Genomic DNA, 22,907 nt, shown 5'->3' on the forward strand with positions numbered 1-22,907 from the left:
TAATGCCCTTTACTGGATTCCAGGTGCACTTAGCAATGTTCCAATCATGATATGGCTTCCCATGTAGGTCTCTCCCTGTAGGGAGAAATTTGTTGACCATGCCGTCTGTGAGTTCTTGTTTCTGGTGTTCACTGTGAATTAATAAGTTAGCATTTTTGTCTAGACATTAGGAAGCTAGATTTTAATGGGTGCCCTTGGGAGATGGCTGTGTTTGCAATCAAGTGACTGAATTTGCAAGGACCTTGACAGATGTTCTAAGCTTTGTCATTTTTTGGGGTCTCTGGAAAGGCAGAGAGCTGTCCTCCTCAACGGAGACTCAACCTCACAGGAGACGCCCAACCATCACCATTAGCTGTGTTCTCTTTCCATATACGCTTGTATAACTATTTATTATTTATTTGTTACCATGAGGGTAGGCACCTCTGTAGGCAGAGAATATAGCCTCATTCATCACTGCACATCCAGAACTGGCACAGAGCCTTCTGCATAGCAAGGGGTCAGCAAATGTCTGCAGAATAGATGATTAAAAATGAATGCATGACTTAAGTATAAAGAGGGTGAATTAAAGAAATGCTTCTACTTTTGTTCTCCCCTGAAACCCCAATAAAATAACAATTTTAGAAAAGGCATTAACCCTCAAGGGTAAGAAGACTGGACAAGAGACAATAACAACAACATTTTTGAAAACTAGAAAACAGATGTGTTCTATGCTTGTATAGGAAAAAAAACAGGAACCAGCAAATTCACCCTTTAGAATCCCAAAAGATTTAGCTATCTATAACACTGTCTACCTCCAGAAGTTGGGGTAGGAGATGAACGAAGCAGCTCACACAAGGAGGGTTCATTGACGCTGTTCAGGAAAGACAGTAGTTAGATTTCTAGATCCCCTCCCTGCATAGGCCCAGGCAAAAACAAAAACAAAAACAAACATTTCTCCTGGCCTCTCTTGCACTGGTCTGGAGATTTATTCCCGGAAATGGTAAAGCAAATGGCCCCTAGACAGAGGGACACATGGCACCATTAAGGATGGGCTTATCATACCCTGAAAAAAAGAAGAACTAAGTAAACATATGCATAGTAGATAGTCTCCAGTTCTCTTCCCCAGCCTGACTTCAGAGGCTAGCAGTCAGTATCAGACACTCCAAACAGGAGATTGAAAGAGTTGCTCCTGAAAACTCAGATAATGTCCTAAAGAAAAAACTGCTATCAGGGGTTCCTGCAATGAAATGGCCCAGCCAGAGTTTGTCAACACCATCTTCTGTCCCAGAGCTTCCTCTTAGCAGGTTACCCGATATCCAAGGAGCTAAAACAGACAGACACGTAAAAGCCTCTTGGAGGAAGTGGGGGCCAGGCAGGAAGAAGAAAGCGTCAAGTAGAAAGAATGCTACCCTCAAGAAATGAACCTTAAGGGACACCTGGATGGCTCAGTTGGTTTGGCTCAGGTCATGATCTTACTGTCCGTGAGTTCGAGCTCCACGTCCGGCTCTGTGCTGTCAGCTCAGAGCCTGGAGCCTGCTTCAGATTCTCTGTCTCCCTTTCTCTGCCTCTCCCCTGCTCGTGCTCTCTCTCTCTCTCTTTCTCTCTCTTTCAAAAATAAATAAAGATTTAAAAAAAATTTTTAAAAAGAAAAAGAAATGAATCTTAAGAGAATAAAAATGGGGGGGGGGTCTTGGAAATTAAAATACAAGAGCAAAACCCAAAATCTCAATGGATAGTTCGAAAGACAAAGTTGAGGAAATCTTCCCGAACACAGAGCAAAAAACACAAAGAGATAAAATTGGAAGAGAAAAGATAAGGAAATATGAGGTTTCTGAGGTCCAATATCTAAGTGACAGAAATTTCAGAACAAGAGAATGGGGAAAACAGAAGAAGAAAATCATCAAAGAAGCATTGCAAGAAAATTTCCCAGAATGGAAGGCAATGATGGAACGGTCTGCCTAATGCCCAGGACAATGGATATAAATAGTCCCACCACAAGTCACATCATTGGGACACTTCAGAACACTACAGGCAAGGAGAAGGTCATGCTCATTTTCAGAAAGGAAAAAGAGGACATATAAAAGGATCAAAATGAATCTGGCTTTGGACATCTCAACATCATCAAAAGATGGAAGGAAAATTAAGACATTCCTGTAACATTCTGAAGGAAAATGGTTTCCTTTTTTTTAAGTTTATTTATTTATTTTGAGAGAGAGAAAGAGAGAGAGAGAGAGAGAGAGAGAATCCTAAGCAGGCTCCACATGGGGCTCAAACTCGTGAGCCTTGAGATCATAACCTGAACTGAAACCAAGAGTAAGATGCTGAACTGACTGAGCAACCACCCAGGGGCCCCTCAAGGAAAATGATTTCTGATTTAGAATGCCATACCTGGCCAAGCTGTCAATCGAACAGAATAGAGATATTTCAGATATGCAAAGTCTCCAAAAAAAATGTACCTCACGTGCTCTCTTTCCCAGGACAGAACTGTAGAATATTTTCCTCCAAAGTGAGAGAGTGAACCAAGAAATAAGCAAACAGGAGACTCAGGAAATGGGGTGCAGTAAGAGAGAGTGGAAGGGACAAGAGACACCCCCAGCAGAGAGGGCCACCCATGTAGACCAAAGGGAGCACAAGACTCCAGAGGAGAGTTCCCCAAGGGATGAAACCAACAGAACCTGATGTATCTGGACATTTGTTTTTTAATCTTTTAAAATTTTTTTTATTTTGGGACATCTTGAGAAGAGCTTGAAAGTGTAGGTGGAAATTTTTTCACCGAGGTTGGTGATAAGAGCCAACCAAGAAGAGTTAGTGATGCCAGGGAAACCCAAAACTTGTGCAAGATTGAAAAAGTAGTCTGACTGCATAGATCAGCTACAATCCAACCAGAATTTTATAGACATATGAGTATTAACATGGACTGTCTGATGGAAATTCTGACAAAACTCCACTGGGAAAATGGGAAATGAGAAGGGAGAACATATGTGGTAGAGGTGGGGGAGGAATGGGAGCTAAGTTCCATCTTAGTGTTCCATCCAACACTTCTGGGAAGTTGGAGAGACTCTAAAACAGAAGCATCTAGAAGTATTACTACAAGTGTGTCATTTAGAGATGTGTGGTGAAACCAAGGGGAAAAAATAGCAGAGATGAAAGTAGGAGTGTCTGCAGGTTGGGAGATGGGGGAGGAGGAGGGGGCGGCCTGGCTGTTCTCCTAACTATCCAGAACATATGCACATGTGCTTTGAACATACGCACATATTACTTTAATAAAACAAAACTAAAGATGAAAATGAATGAATGCCTAATTGTTCTAGAGAGAGAGAAAAAAATCTCTTCCAAACACTAGATGGTGCTATTGGCCACTTGTGAAACCGGCCTGGGAAGGGCCCCGCTGGTCAGGCATTTCTAGGGAGTTTTCCATAAAGCAGAATGAGATTTCATCAATAAAATTAGGGAAAAAAATTAAGTTGTTTATCTTCTTTCATCTTCAAATATCACCCTTCTTCATGGACCTGGATGAAAAAATCATTTGCCTTCGGTGGTGTGACAATTGAAAACGCAACGCTGGGGACAAAATCCAGAACCTTCTAGCTTGTTGAGTGCCCCACCTTCTAGGAGGACAGATGCTGATTCAATAAAATCAACTGTGCAGCCAATTGTGGTAAATGTCTCTCTCGGGCCCTGGGGCCTGGACTCATGGATAAGAGGAAATTCAGGAACTGGAAGCTTGTTTTAGGAAAGCCTAAGAGCCAGGTGGTGCTAATGTCAGAAATCAAAGAAATTCAAAGAAAACTGGAGTTGGGATCCTCCAGTGACAGCTGGGATACTTATCTATTCAGGAAGCAGAGACATAGGCATGGAAATCAGGCATGAAGAAAGGCCTATTTGATACATTCTGCAATTACTAATGACACCTTGATAGCCCAATTGATGTCGTTTCCCCCCCCCCTTAGTTCTGTTTCCCTTGTCTCTTCTGGATCCCTGGTCTGCAGGAACTGTGGGTACACATTTCTTACCCTCTGCTGTGCTTGAGCACAAGTCTTCCTAAGATAAGCACCACTAAAGAAATATTTTATTAATGAATGAACCTGATACACGAACCGCAATGTTTTCCTGCCCCTCATCCTTTCAGCGTGGTGCACCCCCCACCCCCACCCCCAGAGCTACCCTCCAGCCATCTTGTCCTGCTCTGGATCCTCCCCCTCCTCCTCCCTCAAGCCGGATGTGAGCCCAGTCACCAGCTCTGGCCTCTTTGTCCTCTCTGCAGATGACAGCCGGAAACCTGCACTTGGGTCCCTGACTCCTTCCTCAACTCAGGCCTTCAGTCCTTCCTCTTCTCAGACAATTTTCCTTAGGAGATTTGTCAGGCTTAAGTTAGCAGGCACCTCATCTACAATCAGACTCTGTGTCTCTTTTTCCCCGGGCCACCTGCGCCTTCCGATCTCCTGATTCCCTTCACGAGCCACACATACATCCAGTAAGCATTTGCTGAATAAAAGGCGTGACGCCGGACACTGGGAATGGAAGGATTTGAAACCCCAAGGTCCCCACCCCCAAGAAACTTGCAGATTGTAGGTAGAGGAAGAAGACAGATAAAGGAACTCCCAGCACCCCGCGATCAGGGCTTTAGCAGAGGGAAGCGGAAGGGGAACGGTGCGCTCGTGATCCCTGGGGAGTCCGGGAAGCCTACTTGGCACAGCTCAGCGACAAGCCATCCAGTTCCACCCTCTCTTCTCCCCGCTCCCCAGATGCTACCAGGCACTGGATCTGCTGAGTCTGCCTCAGCTGTGTTTTCTACCGCGTGTTCTCTCACCGACCCCAGCGCGCGTAGGCATCACTTAGGGATTTTGCTCGAGTGAAGCTGGTCTCTGAGCAAGACTGAGGTGGAGGCTAGAGTTCAGTAGTTCGTACAAGCTCCCCGGAGTGGGGCTCCTACCGCTGATCTGTGAACACCCTACGGGTCGTGGGGTTCTTTCTTGTGACCACCAAAGCCCAAGCGTGCACCCCTGCCTCTGACCCCTAGACAGTGCCATCCGGCAGCCCGCACTCCCCCCCCCCCCAACCATAGTGCCTATTTAAAAGAAATGAGATCAGATTTAAAAGTCATTTTGTGACTCGCAGTAGCCACGTTTCACATGTTCAACGACCACACGTGCCGTGTTATAGAAGAACAGATACGGAATGTTTCCTTCGTCGCAAAAGTTCCGTTGGGTGGCGCTGCTTACTCTCTGTGCACCTAGGCTGGTCACTGGCGGAACTAGTTACATACGGCCTGGTGCCCTCACCAGACCCTAAGCTCCTTGAAGACAAACTCTGTGTTTGTCTTGCCATTTTTCCTATCCCAGAACCTAGCCCGTAACCGTTTTCTCATTTGACAAAACTTGATTCGTCGCCTACTATGCACCAGCAGCTGGGACCTAGCGGAGCTCAGTGGTGAAAAGCACGAACACGACCTCTGCGCCAGCACAGGTCCCAAGATCTGTGCTCAGTCATCATTCGCTGAAACGAATACGCGAATCAGTTATGTACCAAACGCCTCGGGGAAAATCTTCGTGAGAAATGACTTTCCCCTATTTCTCCCCGGCTCAGAAATCTTCTCCGGTCACCTCCCCTCTGCCGAAGCAAGTCCACGCTCCGTGGCTTGGGACACAAGGCGCTTCCGAGAGGCACAGTTGCAGCCAGTATGGCTCGTGTGTTGGTGTGCTAGAACCGCGGTAGCAAAACACCACACACTGAGGGGCCTGAGCAGCAGATTTACTTCTCACGAGTCTGGAGGATGAAGTCCAAGATCATGGGGCCAGCACGGCTGGTTTCTCCTGAGGCCTCTCTCCTCGGCTTGCGGACAGCTGTCTTCTCTCTGCGTCCTCACGTGGCCGTTTCTCTGCGTGCACCCCACCCCCCGCCGGTGTCTGCGTGCCCCAATCTCCTCTTCTTATAAAGACGCCAGGCAGACTGGATCAGGGTCTATCCCAACAGCGTCATTTTAACCTAATCATCTCTTGAAAACATTGTCTCTAAATACAGCACCCCTGGGGGTATACTCGGGGTTCAGGCTCCAACATAGGAATCTGGGGAGTGGGGTGGGGAACACCATTCACCCATAACTGTTAGGAATATGATTTTGGAATCTCACAAAGCTGGGTTATGAAAGTCACTATTAATGACTGTGCCCATAAGAGGACACTTGACTTGTCTGAGCCTCAGTTTCCTCATCGGAGAAATGATGATGATGATACTACCTTCCCCTGGGGTCTTAAGATGAAAGCATCTGCTTATGTGGACCGCTTAGCTGAGCTCAGAGGTAATAGGCACTCAGCTCATTACAGTCACTTGACATCAACCCTCCCTCACACTTTCCCTGCCCTATCCCCTGACACCAGTCCCTCCCTCAGGTCCCTGACACACACACACACACACACACACACACACACACACGTAAGCCTTGCCTTCCCTCGCCTTTCTTCATACAAACCCTACTCCCCTCCATATTCAAAGCCTAGTCTTACTTCAGGGCTCACATCAGATGCTCCTTCAGTCCTTAGGCAGATGTCAGCTCTCAGCTCCAACTCTCCAAGCTTGGTTAGCATTACCCTCTGTTCTACACCATCATCCCATCCAATTAGCACCTATGAAGTAGAACCCAAGTTGTTAATTTGTCTGCTAACTTTTCCTGCATAGAGGCTGACCCTCCCAACTGAATGGTGAGACATCGTAGATCAAAGCCGCCATTATACTTATTAGCTTTTCTCACAGCACATATCAATGTGCTCAGAGGAGTTTATGAGTGCAAAAATACGGATATGTGGGCAATATTCACTGATTGAATAAGAGTGTGTCTGTGTGTGTGTGTGTGTGTGTGTGTGTGTGTGTGTGTGGTCTTAGCATAAAGAAATCATGAGAAAGAAAAACACCAAATTCAGGCTATTGATTCTCTCTTGAGGGATGAGGAGCTAATCCAGGGTGGGTTCACAATCTCGGCAATCTTGTGTTTTGCTGTTTAACTGGGTGGCATCTTCACAATTATCTGTGATACTATTCTCATACCATTTTGAATTCTTAACTATTTCAAGTTAATACTCATTAGTCGACACATGTCTGTTGTTGCTAGGTTGACTTATTAACATATCCAACTAATATGTGAGGAATTCTTCTGCCATGAGTGAAAATACTTACAATATTTGTCTTAGAAGAGTTTTAGTTAGGACTTCAGAGTAGAGCTCTTTTAATTAATATTTTAGCTGGCCGGAAATATTTATGAGACATTACCAGCCTCATAAATGCAAATCGAATTTCTATAAATAGGAGAAAAGATAATTTCCTGTGTGTCATATTCTAAAAAGAAAACTTTAATTGTGATTCACCTCCCGCTCAGTGAAGGCAGGTAAGAGAAGCTGATAAAGGTGGACGGAGGCAGTACTCTAATTAACAGTGATAACACCCTTGAATTCTCAGTGCTTTCAAGTACTGCCTCATCAATTTTTGGACACTGAAAGACGCACCCAGCATCTTCCAAGCCCCCAGAGCCATTCTTCAATTGCATCTCTTATCCTCAGATGTTGCCCGGGCTCTCTGGGAGACTTGGGCATATGGAAAAGTGAAGGCTCACCTAAATTTGCAAAAACCAGTCAGGACGAGAACCCCCATATCTCTGATTTTTCAGATCCAGGCCAAGAACTGGACCCAGGTTTTCTGTCCCCTGGCCCAAGGTCCCATCGCTGTGAGAATATTTACAGAGCAACATTTCCCAGACCACCCTATGTTTTGCCTCAAAGTCAGCCAGTCTCTCCCCATTTGGCAGAAGAAATCCCATAGTTTTTTATGCTGGATCCAAAAGCAACAGTTAGGCTCGTAGGCTCACAGGCTCTCATAGGCTCGGTAAATGTGTATAAAGGATGTCATCCAGGCCACAGGGCTATACAGTCAAGGCTTCTCCCAAGAGCTAGGAAATTAAGGAATTAAGAACTGTCTTCTCAGAGTGTTAAACTATTAGATCAACGTGTAATGAATGAGCAGGAAGACAGGCTAAATCCCCCAAGGGGACTTCGAGATTTCCTACTCAGTGAGGGTTAATTGCAGCCACACTGAATGACCCCGCTACAGACAGAAAGGAGGGGGACGTCCAGCATGTAAACCCCGGCAGGGACCCTCCGTGCTCTAACTCTGGGTAGTGGGCCGTGTGCACGCTGGCTGCTGTATGCCACAACAGGAGCCCCCCGGGGGGGGGGGGGGGTTGCCCTCATGGCTCCCAGTGCCATGTTGCTGTCACGTTGCTGTGCTCTCACTGGAGAGGAATGACTTGGTGCACCCCCCCCCGGCCCCCGCCCAGTCCCACTAACAACCGATTGTTTCCTTGTGATTTAATAAACCCGCTTTCCTGTTGTGCACAGTGTTCACTTGATACATATTCATTGAGCACTCGTGCTAGGTGCTGGGGACACAGCAGAGAACAAGTCAGTCACAGTCATTGCCCCAGCAGAGCCTACAGTCTCATGGACACCGGTCTCACACCCTTGATCAAGTGTGCCTGCTGGCAGAGAGGAGACACGCTCAGGGCCTGGAGCAGGTGTGCCGAACCCCATAGGCTGGGCTGCCCTGAATGGACGGTCCTCAGAGAAGCCTGCCGGCGCCTCCCCAGACAGCAGGCCTCTCTGCAGGGGATGGCCCATCTGCAGTTGCCTTTCCTGCAGCTCCCACTAATTAAAGAATAAACGCATGCAATCAGCCCTCTAGGCAGGGAGAAACCCCAAAGGGCAGGCAGTGGCTCTGCTCGGCCTAGGTGTGCATTCAGCTTGGGCTCTAAGTCGGTGGGAGACTTCTCTGAGCAGAGGGAGCATTTCCCCTTTCCCGCTATCCCTACCCAGGCCCAGGTCACATGTCCCGGGAAAGGCCGGTTAGACGGTGAGCAGAGAGCCCTGGGATCAGAGCAGACCTGTTTCCTGTCTCTGGACGGGACCACTGCCCTCACTGCGCCCACAGGAGCGGGAGGGCGAGGAAGCAACAGCAGCGAGGTGGCTGAGCAGCCCGTCCGGGGCTCTGATCCAAGATTTCTGCCCTTCTAGTTTCTTCCTTTCCTCTGCTCCACCGCACCCACTCAGCACGCGCGCGCTCACACACACGCACAGGCGCGCTCACACACAGGCACACGCGGCGCTCACACATGCACATGCAGGCTAGCTCACGCACATGCACACGCGGGAGGGCGCGCGCGCGCACACACACACACACACACACACACACAGGCTTGCACAAGATCTCCATCCTTTGCCTCTCTGCACGGCCAGAAGCACCCCCAGTACCACCAGCCCGGACGCGGCAGGGAGGGGGCGCGAGGGAGGGGACAGCTGCCCGCCCCCTCTCCTCGGGTGTTCTCCGCACCTCCCAGATCCGATTCATTCAGAACCGCTGCGCCCCGGGCCGCCCGGGAACCCCGCCCCACCCTCCCGCCCCTCCCGCCTTTGCCCGGGGCCCTTTAAGTCGGTTATTACACAATGTTACACAGAGTCCTCCGTCCTGGGGCAGAAGGGGAGGAGAAGCGGGGGAGAGAAGCGGGCGGAGGTAGGAGAGGGGGGAGAGACGGAGGGGAGGGGGGAGCGCGCGCGAGAGAGCGAGAGCGTGAGCAGAGCCTCCGGCTGGGCTGCCGGAGGAAGGGAGTGACTGAGGGGCTGGCGCGGGAAGGGACAGACAGGATGGCTTAGCCTCTGGCCACAGGACCCCACGCCAGGGAGAAGCTCTAGGCGGACTCCGAGGCTGTGGTAATGGCTGGGGCTGGAGAGTCCCCGCGAGGGCCCTGAGCGCCCCTGCACCCAGAAGTTAGCATCAGTGGGACTTGGAAGCTCCCATCTCAACAAGTAAGTTGCCTTCTTTTCCTTCTGCATTTTTAACCCCCGCCACTGGTTCTGGAAGGCGGGATGGGTACCCTCAAGGTGCCCCTTGCCCCTGGCAGTTAGCTTTTGCCAGGCATCTGCCACTTTGGGAGCCCATGGGGACAGTGGAGGGCTGAGGGCCGGTTTAAAGTTCAACCAGGAAATCCGAGCTCCCCAGAGCCGGCAGGTGCCCCAGGCATTGGGAGTTCAGTCTTCAGAGGGTTGTAAACATCTCAGTGCAGGTGCTGCAACAGGGTTACCTGGGGAGGGGGAGGGGGAGGGTCCCCAAACCCCCCCCCCTGCAGTGGAATGAGAAGCCAAGGCAGGGTGGGGGCATCATCTACCCCCCCACCCCCTCCCCGGGGTGAGGGTTCTGCCTTCATACCCGGGTGTAGAGGACTGGGGGGAGGCGGCCAGCTCCCTCAGCTTTTGACTCTCAGCTGACTCTTGCTTTCTTTTAAGTCTGGCCACATTGGAAACGTGGCCTTCCTTGCTCTTTCTGCCTTCCTTGCCGCCTGGTCACTTCCTGGAAGCTGGCAGGGATGGCTCCTGGGACCAGGTCTGGTCCCCAAAGTTCCAGGGCCTACCCTAAACACCAGGTCGGGGAAGGCTAGCCCAGCACCTGTTCTGAGAGCCCTCTGGAACACCAGAAGATCAACAGGCACATGACTGTTTGCTGTGTGTCAGAATGGGCCAAGCGCTTTGCTCTCTTTTGATCCTTTTAATGGAACCAATATTCACATCTGCCTTCTCCGGCTGAGAAGCTGCAGCTACGTGGGGCTGTGTAACTCGCGGGAGGTACCCAGCTCACAAGTGAGATTCTCACCTGGGCCTGACTCCAAAATGTACCTTTTTCTCACCGCTAAGCTAACCACATCATAGGGCTTTCTGGTTCACAAAGCACTTTTCCCAGTGGGAGAGAAGGAGTGAAAAAAAAAGCTAATATTTATGGAACCAAGTACTGAGCCAGACACATTCACATGAGTTCATCTGGATGCCTGTCCCGCGGGGTGGAGGTCATTTGCCGGCTTTACAGATGAGACCACAGCTTTAGAGTTCTGAGCGGGAATAATGGCAGAGCTATTATCCCCTAAACCCTTGTCCTCCGACTTCAAAGCCAGACTCTTTCCACTATTAAACAGTAACCCCGAAAGGTACGCTGGCCTTCCCAATCCGTACCTTTTCCTCAAAGCCGGGTGTAAATCCTGTCAGCTGGCTGATGAGGCTCTGGGGCGCCCTAGAATCTGGTGGAAGAACCAAGCAGGGTGTGGATGGTGTGGAAGTTAGGGGGAGGAGGCCTTCGTTTGGGCTCTGGCACGAAAAGCTTTGTCACCTTGCCTGGGATTTTAAACTATTGATCTGACCCTAGATGGCCTCACGCACTCAGGGTGCATGCTTCTTGGCTGTAATATTAAGGAATTGTCATTTATTGAACGCTGACTACGTGACACTGGGCATTTTGTGTATGCGATGGGGTTGTCTCTTCTTCCATCGGCTGTTTCTCCTACTTTCCCCTTCTCACCTCTTCCCATCCCCTGTACCATCCTGGACCCAGACAATCTGAAACGGAGTTCACAGAGTAGAGACTTACAGCCCGAGGCTGGAAAAAGACAACCTTTTTTTACCTTGGAAGGAGTATGTTGGGCCATTTGTTATGTGTTTATTACTTGTCAGGCTCTGCATATCAATTATGAGATTGATAATATGTTATTACAGCAGCCTAAATTATCAGAACAGCACCAGGGTCACCACCGAAGGGGGAAACATCACATAGAGAGCGTGTCTGCACATTCCACAGTCCTCCCTATCTCCCCGAGCCGTGTTCTAGATACACTATCTAGCTCTCTGGCTGAAAGGGGACCACTCACACAGACTTCTGTCCTCTCCAAAAGCCACTACAGTCTGCCAGTACTCCTCGCAGGCAACATGTCTTACTGAAGTAGCACGCCTGCATTAGACACGGGATGAATGAACTAACTCCATCCAGCAAGCAGTGGGGACAGGATAAGCGATAAGCGTGAGCAAAGAGAAGGGGCTGGTCCGAAAACTCTGCTGCCTTCTCTGGGGATGCAGGCAGATCTCAGCGGGATTCCCCAACATGGGCACCCCTGAGTCCGCGGGCACATGCTGAGCAGAGCCCAGCTCTCCCACTGTGGAAACATCAGCATGGCTCTGTCACAGACATTCTCTCTGCCCCAGTGTCCCCGGCCGGCTGAGTGACAGCATCCCTTTGGGGCTTCCTGCAAATGCCTGCCGGGGTTTCCTGTCCAGAAATTCAGGAGACTCCAACACTGCCGTAGTCCCCTGTGATGGAGTTAACCCCACAGCAGGGAAGAGACAACCAGATCGTCCATTCTCCACTTAGCATTTGCTCTGAAAGTGACCTAGTTCCCCATGCCTTCTGTGGGCAAAGCCACAAATAGGTGTGCTGGGCGCTCACGTACTTGAAAATGGCATCTACTTCAGCTTCTTGTTTTTAAATCAGTTCAACAAGCATTTATTTGATCACTTAGCATGTGCCAGGAACAATTAACCTTTGAGAGCCTTGGAACGTGGTCCTTCGGGCAGGGTTATGCCTTCCACGTCGGAGCATGAGAGCAAAATCTTGCATTTTCTGGGCAATACTGATTATTTTGGCTGGGGGTGGGAGTACCCTGGGGAGAAAGGAGGAGTCCATTCGGTGGTTTGAAGGAGCCATGTTTAGATTCAAATTTTCACTGTGTCTGAGCTACAGGCAGGCCATTGAGAGCTGGCAGCGTTTCTAAGAGAGGGGCCATCATCAGATGTCTCCCGAGATAGCTGTCAGCCATGGAGGAATTTTTCTCTTTTTCCTAAAGAAAAGATAAGAAGCATGGGAGATCAAACACAAAGGAGTGTAGTGAGGCATTTGAAACAAACAAACAAACAAACAAAACCACCTGAATGTATTTCTCTAAGAGACTTGTGGGTGGCTTTCTCTGGGATTATTTGGAAACGGAGGGGACGGCTCCCCCTTCCTGAGACCCTGGCTGCTGAGGAACGGGGCCATGTCCCTGCCAGTGCAGCAAGCTTATCTAGTTCCTCCTACCTTGACATTCTGATAAGTGAGCTATTCTAGTCAACAGAGCCCCGGATGGCAGCAAGCCTTGCCAAAAACCGTGTTAACTTAAATGTCAGAGCCAAACCTTTAACACATGACCCTGGAGATCCTGGCTGGTGCGCAAATGTTAAGCTCCGTTATCATTCCAGGCCAGAGCACGCTGAGGGGCAAAGGTCAGGGATAACCCGACCAGTTGGTCAGGTGGCAACAGCGCTTCCGGGTCACCGAGGGTCAACCCATATGGCGGCCAGAGAGGCTGGTGGCCGGGGGTGGAGAAATAAATGCAGAAGGAGGGAAGGAGAGCCCATGAAGAGCTTTCAAACTCTCATTCTCCCCAAACTCTCATCCTCAAACTTGGTTGTTTGAGGCTGGGTGTGCTGTCCGCCTCTTTGTCCTGTCCCACATCTCAGGCTTCTTCCTGTAATATGAGGTAGGCCCTAATGCCATCTTCCTACATTATTTCTTGCTGCTCAAAACGAACAGTGAGGAAGTAGGGCAGAGAAGTACCATCAGGGGGTTGAACCCGTGTCCTGTGTGTTTTGCCCTCCGAGTCTGTCCCTCCCAAGATCGTGCTGTTGAGCACTGGATGCCCAGAGTCTGTCCAGGAGGAGAGTCATAAGAGCAACAGAGACTAGGTCCCGCCTCCTTTCCAGGAAGCTGGCCATCCAGCAGCGATAACAGACCCCACAGGTGCCCAGGTTTATACGAGCCCCTTACGAACCAAAGTTATGCCAGTCAGCTAACCTGGACTATCACAGAGCAACCCCACTGGACAGTAAGGTATGTAGGCCTTACAGCGCCAGTCAGGGTGCCTGAGTCACTTTGGAAAGTGTCCTTTATTGGACGAACTTAAATGTCACTCACGTATTCCTTTAAAAATGCATATGGAGGGGCCCCTGGGTATCTCAGTCGGTGAAGCGTCCCACTCTTGGTTTCGGCTCAGGTCATGATCTCGCGGTTTCGTGAGTTTGAGCCCCATGTAGGGCTCTGTGCTGACAGTGCGGAGCCTGCTTGGGATTTTTTTCTCTCTCTCTCTCTCTCTTTCTCTCTCTCTCTGCCCTTCCCCTGCTCACTCTGTCTCTGTTTCTCTTAAACTAAATAAATAAACTTAAAAATATAATAAAGATATAAAAATAAAAATGTGTATGGAGCTCCTACCACAGGCCAGACCCTGTGTAGAAACCTTCGCTACAAGATTGGGTCATTGACACACCCTGCCTGCCCGACCTTGGAGTTCTCTCTGTTGACTACCCGAGGAAAGCAGACGTGTCCACGAATACCTCGCGGCATCAGAGCTAAGAGCCATCACAGTGAGGCAAAAGGGCAGAGGAAAGGCCAGGGAGAAGCAGGAAAGCTTTCCAAGGGGGCTCAAAAATTCAGTGAGGTGGAAGAGAGGAGGGAGCCCAAGGAAGGAGCCCAGTTCCAGAGGCCCTGAGACTGACCTGGAGGGGGGCAGGGTGGGGAGGGGCGGGGCTTGCACTTGCACTGGTCCTTCTTCTCATCCATTCAGATTCCCCCTGAATCTTTACCTTAAATGTTCACTCAACAAAACAACATTTCCCTCACAGCCAAGATCTCTCATGCTGCCCCTTTTTATAGCCACGCCTACTTCCCTCTGGTCCCACCTCTTCCTCACCCCCTGGCAGCCATTAACTTGCCCTCATTTCTAGTTTTTATCACCTCAAGAATGTTATATGAATTTAGTCATACGGTATATAGCCGTTTGGTTTTTCTTTTTTAAAATATTTTTTAATGTTTATTTATTTTTGAGAGAGAAAGAGACAGAGAGCACTAGAGCATGAGAGGGGGAGGGGCAGAGAGAGAGGAGGACAGAGGATCTGAAGCAGGCTCTGCCCTGACAGCAGGGCGCCTGATTCTGGACTTGAACCCATGAACTGCGAGATCATGACCTGAGCCGAAGTCAGATGCTTGACCAACTGAGCCACCCAGGTGACCCTACCTTTTGGCTTTTCAATCAGTATAATTCTCTGGAGATTGATCCAGGGATATGTGTGTGTGTGTGTGTGTGTGTGTGTGTGTGTGCATGAGTATATGGGCTGTGTCATATCTCAGTGTGGATGTGGAAGTCATTCAAACATTCACCCCTCGAAGGATATCTGGGTTGTTTCCAGTTTGAGGCTATTATGAATAAAGCTGCTATAAATATTTGTATACAGGTTTTTGCATGAACATAAGTTTACATTTCTTTGGGATAAGTGCCCAGAAGTGCAATTGATGGTTCACATGGTAATTATATGTTTAGTTTTTCAAGAAACTGTCAAATTGTTTTCCATAGTGGCTGTACCATTTTACATTCCCATCCACAGTGTAGGAGTGATCCGTTTTCTCCACATCCTTGCCACTATGTGGTGGTGTCACTATTTTTTATTTTAGCCATCCTCATAGGTGTGCGATGATATCTCACTGTGGTTTTGCATTTCCCTAATGGCTAATGATATTGGCCATCTCTTCATGTGTTTGTTTGCTCCCCATATGTTCTCTTTAGGAAAATGTCCTTTCGTGTCTTAGACCCATTTTCTAATTAGATTGTTTGCTTTACTGTTGGATCTCGAGAGTCCTGTATGCATGCCAGGTACTAACCCTTGCCATATACATGGTTTGCAAACATTTTCTCCTACTCTGGAGCGTGTCTTTTCATCTTAACAAGGTCTTTTTCAGCAAGACGTAAACTTTTTAATTCCGACAAGGTCCCATTTATAGGTGTTTCCTTTTATGGATGAGGTTTTCGGTGTCAAGTCGAAGAATTCTCTGCCTGCTGTAGATCTTGAAGGTTTCCGCAGGTTTTCTTTTGTTTCCTAAAAGTTGTACAGCTGTCTCGTTTATACTTTGTGCGTGATTCATTTTGAGTTACTTTCTGTATAAGGTCTGAGACTCAGTCACGTTCATCTTTCTGTCTGTGGCTATTGTTCTGATACCATTTGTTGTAAAGACAGTCTTTCCTCCATTGAATCCGGTTTGTGCTTTTGTCAAAAACCAGTGGGGTATATTTGTGAAGGTCTATTTCTGGGTTCCGGGTTCTGTTCTATTGATCTATGTGTCTGTCTCTCCTCCGGTTCCACTTAGACTTGATCACTTAGCTAGACAATAAGTTTTAAAATGCACTAGACTGATTTCTTCCACTTTATTCTTTTTCAAACTGTTTTACAAGAATAGTCTAGTTCCTTTAACTTCCAATGAAATTTTAGCATAATCTCTCTACCTATGAAAAATCTGGTGGGATTTTGATAGGAATTGCATTAAGCCTGCACATCAGTCTGGGGAGGATTGACATCTTTACTGTTATTGAGTCTTCCAGTCTATGAACACAGTATATTTCTTCCTTATTTAGATATTCCTTAATGTCTTTCATTGACACTTTTTTTAAAAGTTTATTTGAGAGAGACAGAGAGAAAGGAGAGCGAGGGAGGGGCAGAGAGAGGGAGAGACAGAATCCCAAGCAGGCTCTGTGCTGTCAGCACAGAGCCCGACACAGGGCTCAAACTCAAGGAACTGTGAGATTGTGACTTAAGCTGAAACCAAGAGGAAGGCGCTTAACTGACTGAGCCACCCAGGTGCCCCTCATTGATATTTTGTAATCAACAAAATGTCTGATCTCCCATAAACCAACTGTGTGACCTTGTGTATATCACTTCTCAGACCTTCACTTTGCCTTCTGTAAAATGGGTATAGTAACACCTACCTTGACATGGCATGGAAAAACAAGATAGCAAAGGAAAAGCATCAGACAATAAGCACTTGATGACTTATTCCCCTTGATTGATCATCTCTGTTCTTTCTTTTCTTCTTCTTGCCTGTATTCACTTTCACTGTGTTTTGTCTTTTCATCCTTTGTTTCTTAACCTACTTTCACTCTCAAGTCTTTTATTCTTAGGCTTTTATCTTTGTCATATTCTCGCTGACTTCTCCTGTCTATTCTCCCTTAATATTTGTCATTCCTTGCATTTGGGGCATTCCCTGTTTTTTGTCCTTGGACTCTGAGAATGAGCCTAGAGCCAGTTAGCCTGGGTTTCAGTCCACACAAACACTAGCTTTGGGGCAGTTGGCTTACCCTGCCTTGTGCCTCAGTTTCTTCATCTGTAAAATGGGGGAAACAGTATCTATCTCACACCTGTTCTGAAATGATTACGAGTTAACACATGTAAAGCATTTAGAGTCCAATGTGGGGTATGGTGAGCCCCCAGTAGGTTTCAACTATAATTTTTGGGATTTTACCTGTCATACTGTTTCTCTGGTCTTTTCTCCCCATTCACTTACCCGTCATCATCGTCCCTTCTTTTTCCCTCGTACATCAGTACGTTCATATTCACATGACTCTTTCTCGTGGTTGTCTTCTCTGCACCTCTCCTGCCTCCTAGTCTCTAATCATCATTGATAAATTGGCACCAGCCCAGGAAATCTGTCCCTTGGGCTGTAGACAGGAAACAAGTGGTTTTTCATTTTGATTTAATTATTAATCTCCTTTATTATTTAATGCAGAATGCATACAGTGCAGGGTTACGATGAGGAGAATGTATTATGACCGTGCTGCTCGCTTTCAAAGGGACAGCAGGCTTAAAAAGGAAAAGTACTGGATAGACAGATACAAATGTGGGGGAAATGGAAAATGAATTAATTTGATTTTCATGCCCTTTTATTCATGATTTTTCATACATCATCTGCAGGGGGCTGGGTGGGTGAATCTGCATTGTGGCCGGTAAGCCACGGCTAAGTATTAGGAAAAATAGACCGAAGGGCCCCTCGAGTGGCCCACAGCAGCCTGCCGAGAAAGGCAATGAGATATTCCATCTTAAGCAAATGAGGGCCAAGCGAGTTGGGAACCTCAGTCACAGGCTTCCAGGCCTGCTCCATAGAGGCACTGCTCGATAATTAGGGACATATGAAATGTTCAATTGCTTGAAAAGTACTCACACCGTGATTAAGACTTTCAAATCTATATTCCATACCTTGAAATAGGCAGAATATTGCCCTTTTAAAAATTGCCAGGTGTATTTGGACTCAAATCTACTCAAGGAAACCTTCTCAATACCATCAAAATGATCTTTTTGTCTCTGTATTTTCTCCAAAGAATTGAACTCCACCAGCAAGTGCCAGATCTGCCTGCTCCCGTTTCGGACAAGAACTGTGTCTTCCAAAAAAACAAAACAAAACAAAACAAAACAAAACAAAACAAAACAAAACCTTGAGTGAAACACCCTTTAATCCTCCTCTCCTTGCTTTTTATCTCTATGGTGAAGTGTCAGTATTTTTGTTTCTTTAATGACAAGTAACAGGGGATTAGTCCACAGCACTTCTCATAGAGCACATGTTTCTCTCCAGATACCATAAAATAACGCACAAGTTTTTATTACTTCCTTAGAATGTTGGTGCCGAAGTCTCCAAAGATGCAGTTTGAAAGACAGCTAATTATCTTCCCTTGTCTGGGCTGCCCACGGCTCCGAAGGCCCCAGACTCAACCTTCTGGTGCCCCTTGTGGCATTGACTGGCCCCCTTCACCAGAAGTGCAGCCAGAAGTCAAAGCCACCTGTTAAGCCTTTGTTACGTTTTTCAGTGTTTATACGACATAAAACTTCACACTCAGTGTTGCTGTGTCTACAGTGTCATCATCTTGGGAGGGAGTTAGCCAGCAGTTGTGTGCCCTGTGTAAGCCACAACTATGCAACTAGCAAGTGAGATTAATATTATAGGATTCTCATGAGCCAATCCAAGAGTTCTGAGAGACCCCCAACAGAGATGCCAATTACTATTATTATTCCATCCTGATGACATATACCGATAATACTGGTATTATTTCATAACTTCTTGCCTGCTCTTAGCCTGTAACAATTCAGGTTAGGGAACGAAGTATATTATACTATTATCTGGTGGTGTAGAATTTCCCTGAAACAATGGCAGCTATTTCATTACCATTATGATTCCCTTGGATATTTCCATTTCTTACATAGGAAAGAGACCCCAGATAGGGAGCTATGCAGTAATGTGTAATTCAGAGCCAGATATGCGGCCAGGAAAGTCAGGATTATAATTCAGAACCAAGATCGCACTCTGTTTAGTGCTCTGGACTTGGATGGGCTTCACGTGGGGGAGCAGGAGAGCACCAGCTCTGCAATTCGGCCACGGTCAGTTCAAAACCGGGTTCTGCTGTTTAGGAGCCACGTGACCATCGGCAACTTCTTTACCTTCTCTGACTCTCAGTCTCCTTGTTTGTCTAACAGACACAGTCCTTCGCTCTAAAATGTTGTTGGGATGGTTAAGTGAGCTGATTTACACAAGACACCTATTCGGAGTAGCATACGCATGCACATTTCACTTCGATGGCTGTTCTGCGAAGAAAAACAAGAAGTCAGCGTCACCAGCTACAGGAAATAAATCCAGCACATGTTTTAAACGATAGCAGAACGAGTGGAAAGGGCGGAGGGAAGGTGGGGCGCAGACAGAATAGATGCTCTGAGTGGAAACGAGGCACAGCTGAGTTATTCTAGGAGCAGCCTCAGACCTTGACTTGGCTCTAGATAATAATCACACTCGTGCCGAGGGGCCAGATTCAAGGGCTCCCCTTCCTTGGAAGGGAGAGAGGCTGCCCCAGGATGGAGGCCTGGGATGCCTGGGCAGGGGGAGATGTGTGAGTCTGTGACCGCTCTCCAGGAAGGGGCAGCCTGAGCCAGGCCGATGCCGTCGGGAGGTGGGGGGGCGGGGCCCTCGTCGTCTGAGGCCTCCTCACCTGCCTTCCACAGCGGCTCCCTCGCAGTGGCCTTGGCAGCCGAGCTATCAGGAACATGGCGTGCCAGAACATCCGCAGTGATGAAGTGTCCTGACACAGGCGGTTCCTCCCACCACATTGTCCCTGGCTCCGTGTTTCAGTGAAAGCCCTTCACTCTGCTCCTTCCACATGCAGCCCCCACCCACCCACAAAGCCATGGGAGACCTCTGCACTCCAGAGAGAGGGGTGCCCAAGTTCACTTTGGCAATGGCAGATCTTGGCAGAACCCCCTTTACTGGGCACTCTGCTCGGAGCAGAACCAACAGTAGGCGTTCCCCAAGCCCTTGCGGGCCCACGAGAGCGAGGAGCAGCCTGGGCCTAAGACCAGCACAGGTGGTCGAGCCCTACCCGCGTCAGAGCCTCGCAGTCCCATTGTTCTAGGGTTCTGTCATCGCTGGTGATCAGCATCCATCACCTGGGAGCCAGAAACGAGCTTGGGGGCTGACCTGCCCCATGCTCCTGTCCCTACAGCCCCCCTCTGGAGAGGGAGCTCCCTCCACCTTCTCTGAGGCATTTATAGACATTATAGAACTTTCTCCCCACTGAGAACCACGTCCACCGTGACTGAGATGGCGGCTGCGATGCTTGTCCAAGATTCTGCTCGTGACGGCGTACTTGCAAAGGGTGCAGTCGGAGAGGGAAAGGCAGCTAGACAGAAGATTCACTGTAGGAAGGCGGAGGGGTCGCGACAGTTGCCTGCACAATGGAGGAGACTGGGGAGGACAAGGCTGTCGGTGAGGAGACAGGGCTTGTTAGGACCATAGGAACCGGACCAGTGGGCAGGGAAGGACAACCCATTTACCCCTCTCCTTGCTGTGATGGGAGTCCCAGATGGGCCTTCTGGCTTCCCGTGTACCGAGGGCTGACAGGCCATGTTCACAGAAGACCTGTTAGGGAGAATTTTCTGGTGCCACCACAACTCTTAACACCATGCTCAGCATAACTCAAAGTACAATCCAACGCGCCCATGTGAGGAAAAAGCCTCTCTCCGACTCAGGAGCCCAGGAGTATAAATTGGCAGCTGACAGACTGAATCTGACTCACGGATCTATTTTCTTTGGTTAGCTTGCTGTTTCAAAAATGGTTGAATTCATTGTCAACGTTGAAAAAAAAAATCCCTGTTTAAAAGTCTTCATCTAAAAAAAAAAAGTCTTCATCTCTTGCTTTTCTGGAAAAAGAAAGAGGAAGGTCTTACGGCACCAGCTCCACAGTCTGGCATGGTAACAACCAGCAGCGGCTGAATAACAATTGTTCCCGTTAGGATTGTGTGTGTGTCCTCACCTCACTCCCCACCGCTCCGTATTGTGCTCCCGAAACCCAGAGCAAGTTTTGGTTGCACTTATGTATTCATATAATTGCTTTTCCCAGGATAAAGAGAATTAAATCTTTTAAAATCTTGTCTCTATCAAAAACATGAAAGTGAAGGCCTAAAGAGAGCTTCTATTCAAATGCAAAATGGCAGAAAGTATATTATCTGTACGTGGCCAGTGAGCGCGGAAAGAATTCAGCCGAGCACCTCCGCTCACTGAGCTCCGTGGGCCGCAGAGTCTGGCACCAGCCTCATGGGTTCTGGTTACCGCAGGCTGCACGCCCCACTCAGCTAAGAAATTCAGGAATGGCAAGGTATTCACCCCACTCCTGGCAGAAATAGACACACCTTAGAGGCAGGAGACTTACTCTTAGAGGAATCGGTGACTGCCGGGAAGTTGTGTCTTCCCTGTATGGGGCCATGTTGTGCAAACCCTGACATTTCTGGGAGTGGAAGGGGCGCTCGGTGATTATACCTGAACAGGTGTCAGCTGGGACACACGGACCCCCCCCCCCCCCCGTCTCTTTGGAACAGTTAGGGACCTGTGGGGGCAAGTGTTGCCGTTGTTAGAAAAAGTCAAGGAGCAGCTGTAAGCCTGAGCAGGGGGCCTCTGAGGGCAAGTAGGAGGGTGGATGGAAGGTACAGTCCCCTCGGGGGAAAAAGGAAGGCGGCTCCGGGCAGCCTGGGGACGTGGGGCTGCCCAGCAGCAGATCCTGAAGCGGTTGCATGGCACAGACCAGGCGCGTGTCCGTCTGGCAGTCTCCTGGGCCAGATATTTCAGGGTCGGGTCCCCCCTGAGGCTCAGAGCCACTGAGAGCCTGGTCAAACCCCGAGGGCCGAGGCCGAGTAACCTCAGAGGCAGCGGCAGCCGCTTTTAGAGGTTTTAGAATCAGACACATGCGGTCCAGCCACTTAATAGCTCAGTGACATTCAGCAAGTTACTAAATCATCTGTAAATTAAGGCAGGCTTAATAGATCTATTTGAATATTAAATGAGACAGTGTGTAAACATCACCTGGCACAGAGATGGCTCATGACAGGTGCTTAGCCCACCAGTGTCTCATGGCGAGCAGGCTCACTCCACCTCACTCGCTGGGTACCTTCCTCACCAAGTCGTTCCTGGCCCTTCCTCACTCACCTTGGCCAAGCCAAATTAAGACCTGTCTCTTGGTCTGGCCATCACTCTCTGCTACCCTGACTGTTTGCCATGTGTTCCCCAGCAGGCCGTGACTCCTAGAGGGCAGAAAAGACACTAGTGGTCCTCGATCTTGGTTGCTGTTAGAATCCCCTGGGGTCAGGTTCTCTGGGGGCGGGACGTAGGCATCAGCCTGGTGTCCAGCTCCGGGCTGATTACAATGCGCACCTGCAGGGAAGTCTTGCAACTCCAAGAGGACCAGCAGGGGGCGCATGGGTGGCTCAGCTGGGGAAGCGACCACCCAAGAGCAAGGGACTCTGGATACCCGCTTAGGTTAGGATCTCAGGGTTCCTGAGATCAAGCCGTGAGTCGGGCTCTGCGCTGACAGCATGGAGCTTTGCTTGGAATTCTCACTCTCTCTCACTCTCTCTGACCCTCGCTCACGTGCCCTCTCTCTCTCTCTCTCTCTCTCTCTCTCTCTCAAAATAAATAAACATTAAAAAAAAGAGAGAGAGAGGGGCGCCTGGGTGGCTCAGTCAGTTAAGCGTCCAACTTCAGCTCAGGTCATGATCTCACGGTTCATGAGTTCCAGCCCCATGCCGGGCTCTGTGCTGACAGCTCAGAACCTGGAGCCTGCATCGGATTCTGTTTCCCCTCTCTTTGTCCTTCCCCCGCTGACACTCTGTCTGTCTCTCTCTCTCTCAAAAATAAAATAAACATTAAAAAAAGTTTTTTTTAAAAAAAGAGAGGATCAGCAGCGTTAACAT

At 48.7% G+C, this 22,907-nt stretch overlaps 1 protein-coding gene across 2 annotated transcripts in view; it reads left to right on the forward strand.

Annotated features, from left to right (window-relative positions):
* The first annotated feature begins 9,560 nt into the window (after nucleotides 1-9,560).
* The window catches only part of KCNJ5 (potassium inwardly rectifying channel subfamily J member 5), a 29,586-nt gene continuing 16,239 nt past the window's right edge, over nucleotides 9,561-22,907 (forward strand). Inside the window, exon 1 of one of the 2 annotated variants that reach the window (XM_006936792.4) lies at nucleotides 9,561-9,824. The gene's annotated coding sequence lies outside the window, so the exon portion shown is untranslated. The remainder of the gene's footprint in view (nucleotides 9,825-22,907) is intronic. The other variant, XM_019811553.3, reaches the window with a different exon arrangement.

Source organism: Felis catus, chromosome D1, assembly GCF_018350175.1.
Source record: "Felis catus isolate Fca126 chromosome D1, F.catus_Fca126_mat1.0, whole genome shotgun sequence".
Taxonomy (NCBI): Eukaryota; Metazoa; Chordata; class Mammalia; order Carnivora; family Felidae; genus Felis; species Felis catus.